General features: G+C 40.3%; 2 long non-coding RNA genes across 3 annotated transcripts; one reads left to right on the forward strand and one right to left on the reverse strand.

The window, feature by feature from the left end:
• Window positions 1–1528: 1528 nt before the first annotated feature.
• LOC139960563 (uncharacterized) lies at window positions 1529–6925 on the reverse strand. 2 transcript variants are annotated; one of them, XR_011790563.1, is made up of 3 exons: window positions 6796–6925; window positions 5184–5316; window positions 1529–4612 (listed from the first exon to the last, which is right to left on the reverse strand). It is a non-coding gene; the product is annotated as an uncharacterized lncRNA (long non-coding RNA). The 2 variants fall into 2 exon arrangements; XR_011790564.1 differs by having other exon boundaries at window positions 1529–1769; window positions 4474–5316.
• Window positions 6919–8875, forward strand: LOC139960562 (uncharacterized). Its single transcript, XR_011790562.1, has 2 exons — window positions 6919–7248; window positions 8503–8875. It is a non-coding gene; the product is annotated as an uncharacterized lncRNA (long non-coding RNA).
• The last annotated feature ends 7068 nt before the right edge of the window (window positions 8876–15943 follow it).

Genomic DNA, 15943 nt, shown 5'->3' on the forward strand with positions numbered 1-15943 from the left:
TAAATGACTCCAATTCGTCATGAAGATAACAAAGAAAGGCCATGTTCGGGTATATCCGTAGACCTACTGAGAGCAAAAATTTACTAGATACGACTTCATTTTACAATCGCGTATTAAAGCACTTGCACTTAATGATTGGATCAGGAGCTCCCTGATTGGATACAGCAACCGTGCATCAATAATTACTACTTTGTATTCCTAACATGTGTTACAGGACCTGAACAGTAGTTACTGTAGAGCCATGAGGATCGGTTGTTTTGTATACCATTAAGGTCTCTGCTGTGACACTGTTTTAATGAATACTCCAGAGGCAACCTATGTACAATAATATTTAAAAAAAAAACTTCTTAAAATTAAATGTTTTTTGAAATTATGTGATTGGCCACTGTATGAAATTGTCATAAATAATAGAAGGGAGTTATTTTCTGTATGGCTGATGTGATGAATTCGCTCACAAAGACTCACATTGGTGTTACCATATATATATACATTCTTAAAAGTTCACTAAATTATAAGATCACTTCTCCAAAATAAAATATGATTTATGGATATTGTTTGCAACATATGCTTACAAAAAATGTACGGCAAGTTGTTAATTCAATCACACCCTAATATCAGCTTCGTCGTTACTGTAAAATGTTCAGAAAATAAAATAAATAAGGGGATTAGGGGGAGGCATTAAACCCAGTTCCCTCTCCCAAATGGATTCATCGCAAGGTTTCACAACAGAAAGAAAGTTTCAGTCAGATCTGGTCAGTCAAGCTCATTACACTGTTCCTGCAGTAGGCTATACTCTGACAAAAAGATGGTAGGAAAAATTCTACCAATTATTAATGCCAGACTGGTTGCCGGGGGTAGTTGGTAAGCACCCCAGCCTTGGCCCCTGAATCATCAATTTGAAATTAAAAAGTACAAATTTTGAACCGCTTGTCAGATCTCCTTTGTTTTATTTTCACCTTTTTGTTTCTTATATTTTTCCATTTTGTAGCTAATATGGGCCTGCTCCATCCCCACCAACCCCCCCTCCCCCCCACCCGAATCGTCTGCTACTGTGTCACACTTTTGTCAAAAGCAGAATTATTGTTGATCTTTGGAGGGGAACGCATATCCCAAGGTGAAGAATATTACACCCATACATATGTCATATTGAATTACCACTATGCCTTACATCAGTGAAATAACTAAAAATATAAATCAGCATCACATCCTTTGCACTTGGCCGACCTGAAAATTTTTGAATTTGTTTGCCCACAGATGTGAACCTTCAATGTGTGTTAAACTTACCCACATGTCCCACACTACAAATTATAACAGGTCATTCGAAGTAGTACATGTAACAACTCCCTTGGCGTTCTCCAATAACATAAACATCTAGGCCTATTGAGCATTCCACAGTCATTCTACTATGATTGAGGTGAAACATTACCTTTCACTGCCTGAACCCCCCCCCCCCCCCCCACACACACACACACAATGGTACAACACTTAATCAGAAAGTTGGAGAAAAATAGAGGGCGTCTGACATTAATTGCTTTGCTGGATTCATTGTGTAGCCCCTTTAAATATACACATATGACATGTTGCAAGGAATTACTAATTAAGTTTGTCTGGAAGTTAATTGTCTGCAATAAAATGTAGACCAGTGTATTGTAATGAAGCTTTATTACTTACATGACCAGTTGGTGTGTGTGGGTCTGCAAGGATTTAAAGCGCGTTGACATTAATACCAATGGCATATTTTCTTTTAGTGATCTGTAGGTGGAGTCCCACTGAATGACAAAGGAGATTTAAGGATATAAAATATATATCAAGTGTATTAATATTTTGTTTTAATAAATGTGTGATTATTTTAAGTTGCACAGCTACTTTAAGTGGGATTAATTTTGCTTTAATATAATCACACACTAACTGATATCAACCTTGCTGATCTAAATTGTTCCCAGTAGTGATACACCACATTCGCCAGTATAGAGCCGTTGGTCACCCCTTGAACACACAGACAGACCTCTTAGTCAGATTACTCTTGCAGTAAGGTCATGAGCTCAAATTTTACCACGACGGCCATGGTCTACGGTGCCCTTCCAACTGACCTTGGTGCCTTTCGGAAATCTGCCGTTATTACGGCCAAAATGCCTTGCCCTTTTTTCTCGGATGGCTGCCGTGCCCTTTTTGAGAAACAAACCTCAAGTAAACCCTGACAGCTAGATCAACAGAACATATAACAAAACACATTATTGAATGAACATCTTTCATTATTTCTTTCAAAAACCACAACTTCTGACAAGAACCAAGATTTCTCCCAATCCTACAGATAATTGAATTCTTTTGAAAATAAATATATCATAACAATCAACCACAAGGTACAGGGTTTACAACACTCCATTATAGAGATTTTCATGCTAAAATATAGACAATGATGCTTTTCCAAAATTCCCGTGATTTGATTGGCTAATAGTCCCTATCCATTGTCTGGGAAACATTCTTGCATCTGTAGTGCTCACTGAACACAAAGTTGTTTAACAACAATTACTTGCAACATTACTTTCCCCTGTGTAGAGAAAACAAAGTTTGTTGTATAGGCTATCATATGTGTGCACTCAAAGATCATAACGTTAGGCCTTGCTGCATACCATCCTACGTAATTTCTGACAACAATCACTCCTGGTACAAAGATGCACTTGAATTGTATTTGAGATAAGCAGGTAATATTTGAATCATTGTTTTGATCAGAACATGTTATGAGTTGAGACAATCTATCAGGGCTCGAATTTCGTAATTTTTAGGGCAGGCCAGTTTGGCCTCAGGACAGGTTATTTACTGTTGTGCATATGAGCATATTGACCAGGGCACCAAGGCCAGTTACCAGGGCCAGTGAATAGGGCACCAAGGCCAACTCCAAGGGCACTGAGGCCAGTGGCCTCACTGGCCTTGGCTTATTTTGAGCCCTGCAATCTATGAATTTTGTGGGAAGCTATTAAACAACCCTGATCCTAAAAAGGATACTACATCTCAATGTAGGTTTCTTCTCTCTGCATTGACAGTTGCTAATGTGAAATGTGCAATAATACCACAGTAGTTCCTGTTGAAAATTTGTTCGCGGTCCAATTGACCACATGCTTCAGTAATTTTTTTTGGTGCAACGTTCATGTGTGAACTACTGTGAATCGTCAAAATTAGACATTGAAGTATGACTTTTTTAATCCACATTGCGTTAAAAGCTATTTACATATAGGCCTACTGTAATTTTCGCGGTCCAATTGACCACATGCTTCAGTAATTTTTTTTGTGCAACGTTCGAGTGTGAACTACTGTGAATCGTCAAAAGTATGACTTTTTTAATCCACATTGCGTTAAAAGCTATTCACATAGGCCTACTGTAATTTTCGTAGAGATGATGGTTTGCAAAGAGCCTAGCCCAGGATAAATGATGGATCGGGTATTGAGGATTTGCACATGCGTAGTTGAATATGAAGTTCGAATAGGCCTATGTACATGCAATAGTACAGTCAACTGTGTGGAATTTAGCAAGAGATATGCACACTGTAGGTACAGGGATTTTTGAAGAGTTGGTTGTAGGAATCGTTGCAAGGTCAACGCATGGAGCCAGTACTACAGAGTTGGCGATTAGAGAAGTAAAAGGGCGGACGAAGGGGAGGGGGTGGGGGCGGGGAGAAAATTGGTTGAAACGGCAGGTTGGGCGAAAGAGGGGGTGGGCAGGGCCGCCCCTGTCAAACAGCGAAGCTAAGGCACAGAGCCATCTGCCCTATCTATTGTGTACACAGTTCACTAATGAGTTATCTAGGGGTTAAATAATTCTATTGACAAAAAGGAAAGCAAAGTGAGAGGGACCACCATCTACTGTTCTGCTGCATTAAAACAGCCACCAGGCAGGCGCGTAGCCAAGGGGGGGGGAGGCGAAGGGGGCAGCCGCCCCCCTTGAGCATATTTTTTTATATTTTATATTTTCGCCCCTCCCTTGGCAAATTTCTGACTACGCGCCTGCCACCAGGACCTGAACAGAACTTGTTTTATCATGTTGATTCTTTATGGCCTTGTTGCCCTTCTTTAAGATGCAAGTTGGCCTTGGTGCCTTACCTCATAGCCCTTGGTGCCCTTTAAAATTTTGGCCCATTCAAGGCCAAAGTGGCCTAGCCCTAAAAATTGTGAAATTTGAGGCTTGCACTTTAGTAGCTGCAAACTTACCTATGGTAGGGAATATCAAATTTCTGTATGTGTACATTGAAATGCTTTCAAGTTCATTACAATATGCAATCATGCCTTTAAGCAGGAAAATTGAAACATGCTGCAGATACTCAACCTGAGCAGAATATCCTAAACATGGGTTGACCATGTAAAGTTTGTATCAATTGGGCATATATACCGGTAACAAGTCTCAATAAATTCATGTTTACAAACATGTTATTGTATGCATCAAATTCATATGAAATCGATATGATAAAAAAAAATACTTACCTATGTTCTACCATCATGTTAGCAACCACTGTACGTTTACCAAAGATCTCCTGCATTTTGCATTCAGATATGTTGGCACTGCATTTTGCTAAAACAGTGACCTGCACTTTTCTAAAGAACTGCCTAGCTGATCACGGTGCTTTAAATTAGGTGTGGAAAACAAAATACAAGTATTCTTGAAAATTGAAATGAATAGAAGAGGATCATAATTAGAGCTTACATAACATAAATTATAGGCCTACAGAACTTTCATTATTATTTTTTTGTAATATGAGTATTGTACTTCCAAGTCCTGGTGTGTTTCAAATTCTTGCCGAGGATACCCAAAGACCATGCAAAATCCACTTATAATTTTCAAGAGGTGATTCCCTTCAAACCATAGTTGTTCAGGCCACCTGTTTGATAGTTAAAGATTGATTAAGAATTATCCAGGTTAACAGCATAGTTGAATAGTCTTTCAAAAGTAAAGTTACTCTCCTGTCAACGGAGGGGAAATCTGCAGTTTGACCCGCCAAATGTGGTCTAGACACCTCAAATGTTATATTTGAAGAGACTGGGGAAATCCTTCCCATGAAAAAAGGTAGACTCAGTGTGTTTGAGGAAAACTTGTCAAAAAGATCCCCAAATTTGTATGCACACTTTTCGAAACACTGCTGATTATTCATGTCAACAGAGTATTTTGGATAGGCTGGAGCTTAATTGTCACTTACCCCACATTCCATCGCTCTTCAACACTATGATGGCTGTGTTTGGCTCCATTTCAATGAGAGGTACAAGAGCATCTTTGTTGATCTCTGCTTCATCCTCTTTATCCACAAGTACCACATCTTCTGCAATTTTACACTTTCGATGATAACAAAGATGAAAGAACATATTTATATGCGGCCTAGTATTTGTAACAAACTTGTTTACGCCATTGTTTAGGTTTTAGCCATGCATATTAAGTATTAACATTATGGGTAGGCCTATAGGGCAGTTAACGCTAATGTTTCCTGTAGAATTGTATGCCTATACCTTTGTAGGCAAACACCCCTACCGCAAGTACGTACTACTATACTAGCAGGGGCGTAGCCAGTACGTAGCACTGTAGGCCCGGGCCTACCCTTTTATTGGCCAAGTTATCTTTTTCTTAAAAACACCCATAATTCAAATCGATAAGCTTGCTGGACGAGTTCAAGGGTCTAGACAGGAAAAACTATTGAAAGAACGTAGCAAGAATATGGCTAAATTAGGTGACCTATTCTTCTGTCATCTAGGCTATCATTTCTATCGCGTGCCATTTCATTCAACACTCTACCTGCCGGAAAAGACTATAGGAACCTATCTTGTCATTTTTTTAACATCTAGTTAAGAACCCATTTACACAGATAATATTTCAGTTGAGAACATTCCACAGTCAAATAAGCCTATCGTTCTGCGTTCTACGATAAATGAAGAGAGACTCAGCGGTTTGGCACTGATGCACATCCACAGAGACTTTGCAATTGACGTTGATGCTGTGCTGAGGAAATTTGTGTCAGATGGCAATCATCGGATAGCTCTCGCCCTTTTTTATTCGGCTAACTAAAACATTTACTAGCTACAGTTGTATCAAAGACAATTAGCTATAGTTGTATCAAAGACATTTCTTGCCTATCTTTGTATCTACAAGTATCAGAAGTTGAAAAGTAAGACTACTCTGTACATGTAGGTCTTGCTAATTTTAAATTCATTATGTAGTATTGAATTACGTACTACTTTAACTTGTTTTTTTTTTGGTTTAAAAGTGATATTGAATGAGGTGTCTCAGGTTAGCAAGAGGCCAGGGAACCAGAATGAACACCGATCGGGAAGGGCCGTTTCCGGCCATCTGGGGGGTTTGCAAAACCAAAAATTTTCTTGTACGCTCCACACTAACCAATGGTGGCGCTCCGCTCAGAATAGTCGTGCATACAACTGAAAATCCTGGCTAACCCCCGACTAGTGCTATTTCACTAGTTTTGTAGACTAACACCTCTACCGCATGTACGTACTACTAGTACTAGTTCACAATAAGTATAGGCCTAACGTTAGGCCTAGTTAACGTTAGGCCTAACGTTAAGCTTAGTTCTACCTTCCTCAATATGTATTGTTACTTAAACTATGGCAAAGTCTATATTACTTATTAGGCAATAACTAGGCGACGTATTACGGGCCTGGTCATATATAGCAAGGTGTAGTATCTTGATAGTGATACTATTATGATATGTAGGCTGACAGAAGTCACGTACAACCGCCTCTCCGTATGCTATCTTTTAATGAGTTCTAAACATACTCAATATTACCTCCAAAATAAATGCCTACCGGTTTCAACTAAATCTCTGAATTCACTGAACACCACAACTTTTCTTGTTTCATTTCGAACGAATAACCGGCATTTATCAACCTTATTTCCCGTCTCGTATCGTATATATGTATCATAGTGGCCTATAATAATTACTGGTACTACTTTGGACCAATTAGGAGTGCCGGTTTCAATGACGTAATCTATTTGCACAGTTAGGATATAAACATGGTAGGGGATCGGCTTTTTAGTTCTTTTGGATTCACTCAACCACAAGAGCACAGAACGTACAGGGGATACTGGCCTAGCTTCCAACAGCTTAGTATGTATGGTTGACTGACTTCGATGTAAGACAAGATAGGAAAACATCCATAATAATGAGGTAAGGCACGCGACAGACGCGCTTGGCGGGAACTTCATTTTAGACTTTGGGAAGAGAAGCAGTGACTGAAGCGGTCTGCTTTGCAGTGAAGGTGAGTTAGAGGAATCTAAATAGAGTATCTTAATTAAGTTAATTTTCCGTTGTTCCGGCTGAGGAATGCAACCCATCTTAAAGAGATTGCTAATAATGTGCGTTACTGTAAAATAATTATAACACCATATGCATGTAAACAGCTGAAGGCAATGATGTCAGATATTCTAAGTGCAACGTTGTTGGCCTTTACTTAATGGTAATGCTAATTGTAATTTGTATAAGCCTACAGCAAGTAAAGAGCTTACATCCAGGGATGTGTAGTCACATATAGTCCAGCTCATTGGCGGCGATCATGGGCGGGGGGGGGGGACGGCGGGGGGGGGGCATGCCCCAATATTTTAGGTGGGGGATTATAATATCCCCCAATATTTGGTGGCATATGTTTTTTTGTGGCTTTAAAAAGAAAATAATGCGTGAGATTATTTATCCAAATCATATTTGACGGTGGCTAAAACTTCATCCAACACATGCTGCATGAGGTAAATGACTCTTCGTAGTCGTTTCTGTGACCGTATAGCATGTTGGCATTCATCATTATTATAAGAATGTCTGTACATCTCTTGTGTATGAGTGTAAGTACGTATAATCATAAATCCACATCGATATGTGTTCACTGGGTTTCAATTTGGCCTGTTCCCTACAGGATTTCTAACCGCATGTGCTAATAGTCAGGGGGTGGGGCAAAGGGGGAGACCGCCCCCCCCCCATCAAGCATATTTTGTTCATGATATCGAAGTTTTATAGTAGCCGTTATAAGAGGTTTAATTTTTGTACACCAATAAATTAACTGTGTCTGAATTTTTGAGCATTAAGCATTAAGCCTATATCATATCTTCCAAATGAAAAAAGACTTTTGCTTAGATGTTTGGAGAAGTTATGCATGGCATATATATCACATGATCAACCAATCAAGAAATTTTGTTTTCAAATGTTGCAATGGGTGACAATTGATAAAAAGTCATTTTGTTGTTTTGCAGCACAAAGTTGATTTCCTCACTAATTATTACATTTAAGAAATTTCTCATTTTGCTGCAAAATGTCAATATATTTACTTGAAGATGAAATTTTTGACGGTACGTTCTAAAACGTTTCTTATTTTATGGGACTTTCTTTTGGGATACGTCTGCTGGGACCAGGAAATCTACAGATTTAGCAACCAGCATTATTACGAATATTGCAATTTAAAGTTAGGACATACTCCAAACAACATTAAAGAGAAACTAAACATACAATTATACTGGTTTGCTTCTAGATTGATGACCATGCGGACCAGGACCAAGACAACAGATCAATGGAAGAATGAAAGGAAACTGGTAATGAACTAACCAGAAGAAGAACAAAGAACGGTGTAGTACTGGTATCAATTGAAAAATAAGGTTTTGATTGCTCATCTCTAGTTTATGTATTGTAGGTGTTACAGGTTTGCACTCATCCACCAGCCAACAGCCACGTACCAGCCTTTTGCCACGGGCAAAAGAGTAGTAACGTTTGTGTGTTTGTATTGCAATGATTTTACTATATATTTTATGCCGATATGAAGATTGCTTTTAATAAAATAAAATATGGCATACTTTGTTAAAAAAATGCCTTAATTGTTCTTTCTAGTTTATATTTTATAGATGTTCCAGACATCTCAAGCCACCAACTTGCAAATACCACAACCACCCACCACCTTCCTCCGGCATCCACTGACTACCAGCCTTTTGCCACGAGCAAAAGAGTTGTAACATATTTGTGTTTGTATTGCAATGATTTTACTATATATTTTTATGCTGATTTGAAGAGTGTTTTAAAAAAAATATGCCATACTTTGTTAAAGAAATGCCTAATTGTTCTTTCCAAGTTTATATTTTATAGATGTTCCGTTTGTATCGTTGCATCGTTGTATCGTTGTATGGGTGCATTGTGCATCCTACCATCCTAACATCATTACCATCCTTACCATCCTTACCATCCTACCATTCTACCATTCTATCATTGTACCATCCTTCCATCCTACAATCCTAACATCCTACCATCCTATCATTCTATCATTGTACCATCCTACCATCCTTCTATCCTACCATCCTACCATCTTACCATCCACCATCTTACCATCCTACCATCTTACCATCTTACCATCTTACCATCTTAACATCTTAACATCTTACCATCTAGCCATCTTATCATCCTACCATCCTACCATCCTTCCATCCTTAATCATCCTAACATCTAAGCATCCTCCCATCTAGCCATCTTACCATCCTTCCATCCTACCATCTTATCATCTCACAATTTAACCATCCTACCATCTAAACATCCTACCATTCTATCATCTTATCATTCTACTATCCTACCATCCTTCCATCCTACCATCTAACCATCCTAACATTCTACCATCCAACCATCCTTCTATCTTACCATCCTTCTATCCTACCAGCCTTCCATCCTTCCATCCTACCATCCTTCTAACCTACCATCCTTCCAGGATGGAAGGATAGTAGAATGGTAGGATGTTAGGATGGAAGGATGGTAGCATGGTAGCATGGTATAATTGTAGGATGGAAGGATGTTAGGATGGTTAGATTGTAGGATGGTTAGATGGTAGGATAGTAGGATGAAAGAATGGTAGGTCGGTAGGTTGGTACGATGGTTGGATGGTAGGATGGAAGGATGGTTAGATGGTAGGATGTAGGATGGAAGGATGGAGGGATGGTAGAATGGTAGGATGGAAGGATGGAAGGATAGTAGAATGGTAGGATGGAAGGATGGTACGATGGAAGGATCATAGGATGATCGAATGGTAGGATGCTAGGATGGTTAGATCGTAGGATGGATGGATGGAAGGATGGAAAATGGTAGGATTAAAGGATGGTAGAATGATAGAATGGTTGGATGGTAGAATGGTAGGATGCTAGGGTGGTTACATGGAACGATGGAAGGATGGAAAAATTGTAGAATGGTAGGATGGTAGAATGATAGAATCGTTGGATGATCAAACCATCCTACCATCCTTCAATCCTACCATCATACCATTTAACCATGCTACCATTCTATCATCCTACCATTCTATCATTTACCATCCTACTATCCTACCATCTTTCAATCCTACCATTCTACAAACCTTCCATCATACAATCTAACCATCCTACTATCTAACCATCCTTCCATCCTACCATCCTTCAATCCTACCATCTGACCATCCTACCTTTCTACCTTCCTTCTATCCTTCCATCCTACCATATAAACATACTACCATCTAACCATTCTATCATCCTACCATTCTATTATTCTACCATGCTACCATCCTTCCATCCTACCATCTAACCATCCTACTATCCAACCATCCTACCATGCTACCATCTAACCATCCTAACATTCTATCATTCCACCATCCTACCATTATTCAATCCTTCCATCCTACCATCTAACCATCCTACTATCTAACCATCCTTCCATCCTACAATCCTACCATCTAACCATCCTACTATCTAGCCATCCTACCATCTTACTATCTAACCATCCTACCATTATTCAATCCTTCCATCCTACCATCTAACCATCCTACCATCTAACCATCCTACTATCCAACCATCCTACCATGCTACCATCTAACCATCCTAACATTCTATTATTCCACCATCCTACCATTATTCAATCCTTTTATCCTACCATCTAACCATCCTACTATCTAACCATCCTTCCATCCTACTATCTAACCATCCTACCATTCTATTATCCTACCATCTAGCCATCCTACCATCTTACTATCTAACCATGCTACCATCCTTCCATCCTACCATCTAACCATCCTACCATTCTATCATCCTACCATTCTATCATTCTACCATCCCTCTATCCTTCCATCCTACCATCCTACTATCCTTCCATCTAACCATCCAACCATACTACCACCTTTCCAACCTACCATCCTTCCATTCTACTATCCTTCCATCCTACCATCTAACCATCCTACAATCCTACCATTCTACCATCCTACCATCCTACAATCTAACCATCCTACCATCTATCCATCCTTCCATTGTACCATTTAACCATCCTATCATCCTTCCATCCTACCATCCTACCATCAAGCCATCTTACAATTCTATCATTGTACCCTCCTTCCATCCTACCATCCTACCATCCTTCAATCCTTCCATCTTTCCATCCTACATCCTACCATCTAAGCATCCTACCATCCAACCATCCTTCCCTCCTTCCATCCTAAGATCCTTCCATCCTTCCATCCTACCATCTTACCACACTACCATCCTGGCATCCTACCATCTAACCATCCTACCATCTAACCATCCTTCCATCCTATCATCCTACCATTCTAAAATTCTGCCATCCTATCCTTCCATCTAACCATCCTACCATTCTTTCATCCTACCATTCTATCATCCTTCTATACTACCATTCTACCATCCTGCCACCTAACCATCATACCATCTAACCATCCTACCATCCTGCCATCCTTCCATCCTTCTATCCTGTCATCTAACTATCCTACCATCCTACCATCCTTCCATTATACATCCTACCATCTAACCATCCTACCATTCTATCATCCTATCATTCTACCATCCTACCAATCTACCATTTTTCCATCCTTCCATCTAACCATCCTACCATTCTATCATCCTATCATTCTACCATCCTACCATTCTACCATCCTGCCACCTAACCATCATACCATCTAACCATCCTACCATCCTGCCATCCTTCCATCCTTCTATCCTGTCATCTAACTATCCTACCATCCTACCATCCTTCCATTATACCATCCTACCATCTAACCATCCTACCATTCTACCATCTTACCATCATACCATCCTTCCATCCTACCAGCATACCATCCTTCAATCCTTCCATCCTACCACCTAACCATCCTACCATCTAACAGTCCTACCATTCTATCATCCTACCATTCTATCATTCTACCAGCCTACTATCCTACCATTCTACCATCTAACCATCCTACCATCTAACCATCCTACCATTCTATCATGTACCATCCTACCATCTAACCATCCTACTATCTAACCATCCTAACCTCCTTCCATCCTACCATCATACCATCCTTCCATGCTACCAGCATACCTTCTTTCCATCCTACCATCTAATCATCTAACCATTCTACCATTCTATCATCCTACCATTCTGTCATTCTATCATCCTACCATCCCTCTATCCTTCCATTCTGCCATCCTTCAATCCTACCATCATACTATCCTTCATCTAACCATCCTACCATTCTATTATTCTACCATCCAACCATACTACCATCCTTCCATCCTACCATCCTACCATCTAATCTCCTACCATCCTTCCATCCTACCATCCTACCATCTAATCTCCTACCATCCTTCCATCCTACCACCCTGTCATCTAACTATCCTACCATCTAACCATCCTACCATCCTTCCATTATACCATTATACCATCCTTCCATCCTACCCTCTAACCATCCTACCATTCTTTCATCCTACCATTCTACCATCTTGCCACCTAACCATCATACGATCTAACCTTCCTACCATCCTTTCATCCTTCCAACCTTCCATCCTACCCTCCTGTCATCTAACTATCCTACCATCTAACTATCCTGCCATCCTTCCATTATACCATCCTTCCATACAAACATCCTACAATCTAACCATCTACCCATCCTACCATCTAACCATCCTACCATCTAACCATCCTACCATTCTATCATCCTACCATCTAACCATCCTACCATTCTATCATCCTACCATTCTAAAATTCTGCCATTCTACCATCCTACTATCCTTCCATCTAACCATCCTACCATTCTTTCATCCTACCATTCTATCATCCTTCTATCCTACCATTCTACCATCCTGCCACCTAACCATCATACCATCCTGCCATTCTTCCATCCTTCTATCCTGTCATCTAACTATCCTACCATCTAACCATCCTACAATCTAACCATCCTAACATCCTTCCATCCTACAATTATACCATGCTACCATCCTTCCATCCTACCATCCAACCATCTAACCATCCTACCATCCTACCATCCTTCCATCCTACCATTCTACCATCCCTCGATCCTTCCATCCTAACATCCTACCATCCTATCATTCTATCATTGTACCATCCTACCATCCTTCTATCCTACCATCTTACCATCCACCATCTTACCATCCCACCATCTTACCATCTTAACATCTTAACATCTTACCATCTAGCCATCTTATCATCCTACCATCCTACCATCCTTCCATCCTTCCATCCTACCATCCTACCATCCTACCATTCTATCATTCTACCATCCTTCCATCCTACCATCCTTCCATCCTTTCATCCATCCATCATACCATTCTACCATCCTACCATCCTTTTATCCTACCATACTACCATCCTTCAATCCTACAATCCTTCCATCCTACCATCCTACCATCTAACCATCCTACCATCTAACCATCCTTCCATCCTACCATCTAACCATCCTACCATTCTATCATCCTACCATTCTATCATTCTACCATCCTACCATCTAACCATCCTACAATCTAACCATCCTAACATCCTTCCATCCTACAATTATACCATGCTACCATCCTTCCATCCTTCCATCCTACCATCCTTCCATCCTACCATCCTTCCATCCTACCATTCTATCATCCTACCACTCTATCATTCTACTATCCTACCATCTAACCATCCTACAATCTAACCATCCTAACATCCTTCCATCCTACAATTATACCATGCTACCATCCTTCCATCCTACCATCCAACCATCTAACCATCCTACCATCCTTCCATCCTACCATTCTACCATCCTGCAATCTAACCATCCTACTATCTATCATTCTACCATCCCTCTATCCTTCCATCCTACCATCCTACTATCCTTCCATCTAACCATCCAACCATACTACCACCTTTCCAACCTACCATCCTTCCATTCTACTATCCTTCCATCCTACCATCTAACCATCCTACAATCCTACCATTCTACCATCCTACCATCCTACAATCTAACCATCCTACCATCTATCCATCCTTCCATTGTACCATTTAACCATCCTATCATCCTTCCATCCTACCATCCTACCATCAAGCCATCTTACAATTCTATCATTGTACCCTCCTTCCATCCTACCATCCTACCATCCTTCAATCCTTCCATCTTTCCATCCTACATCCTACCATCTAAGCATCCTACCATCCAACCATCCTTCCCTCCTTCCATCTTAAGATCCTTCCATCCTTCCATCCTACCATCTTACCACACTACCATCCTGGCATCCTACCATCTAACCATCCTACCATCTAACCATCCTTCCATCCTATCATCCTACCATTCTAAAATTCTGCCATCCTATCCTTCCATCTAACCATCCTACCATTCTTTCATCCTACCATTCTATCATCCTTCTATACTACCATTCTACCATCCTGCCACCTAACCATCATACCATCTAACCATCCTGCCATCCTTCCATCCTTCTATCCTGTCATCTAACTATCCTACCATCCTACCATCCTTCCATTATACCATCCTACCATCTAACCATCCTACCATTCTATCATCCTATCATTCTACCATCCTACCAATCTACCATTTTTCCATCCTTCCATCTAACCATCCTACCATTCTATCATCCTATCATTCTACCATCCTACCATTCTACCATCCTGCCACCTAACCATCATACCATCTAACCATCCTACCATCCTGCCATCCTTCCATCCTTCTATCCTGTCATCTAACTATCCTACCATCCTACCATCCTTCCATTATACCATCCTACCATCTAACCATCCTACCATTCTACCATCTTACCATCATACCATCCTTCCATCCTACCAGCATACCATCCTTCAATCCTTCCATCCTACCACCTAACCATCCTACCATCTAACAGTCCTACCATTCTATCATCCTACCATTCTATCATTCTACCAGCCTACTATCCTACCATTCTACCATCTAACCATCCTACCATCTAACCATCCTACCATTCTATCATGTACCATCCTACCATCTAACCATCCTACTATCTAACCATCCTAACCTCCTTCCATCCTACCATCATACCATCCTTCCATGCTACCAGCATACCTTCTTTCCATCCTACCATCTAATCATCTAACCATCCTACCATTCTATCATCCTACCATTCTGTCATTCTATCATCCTACCATCCCTCTATCCTTCCATTCTGCCATCCTTCAATCCTACCATCATACTATCCTTCATCTAACCATCCTACCATTCTATTATTCTACCATCCAACCATACTACCATCCTTCCATCCTACCATCCTACCATCTAATCTCCTACCATCCTTCCATCCTACCATCCTACCATCTAATCTCCTACCATCCTACCATCCTTCCATCCTACCACCCTGTCATCTAACTATCCTACCATCTAACCATCCTACCATCCTTCCATTATACCATTATACCATCCTTCCATCCTACCCTCTAACCATCCTACCATTCTTTCATCCTACCATTCTACCATCTTGCCACCTAACCATCATACCATCTAACCTTCCTACCATCCTTTCATCCTTCCAACCTTCCATCCTACCCTCCTGTCATCTAACTATCCTACCATCTAACTATCCTGCCATCCTTCCATTATACCATCCTTCCATACAAACATCCTACAATCTAACCATCTACCCATCCTACCATCTAACCATCCTACCATCTAACCATCC

Source organism: Apostichopus japonicus, chromosome 19 (assembly GCF_037975245.1).
Source record: "Apostichopus japonicus isolate 1M-3 chromosome 19, ASM3797524v1, whole genome shotgun sequence".
In the NCBI taxonomy this organism is placed as follows: domain Eukaryota; kingdom Metazoa; phylum Echinodermata; class Holothuroidea; order Aspidochirotida; family Stichopodidae; genus Apostichopus; species Apostichopus japonicus.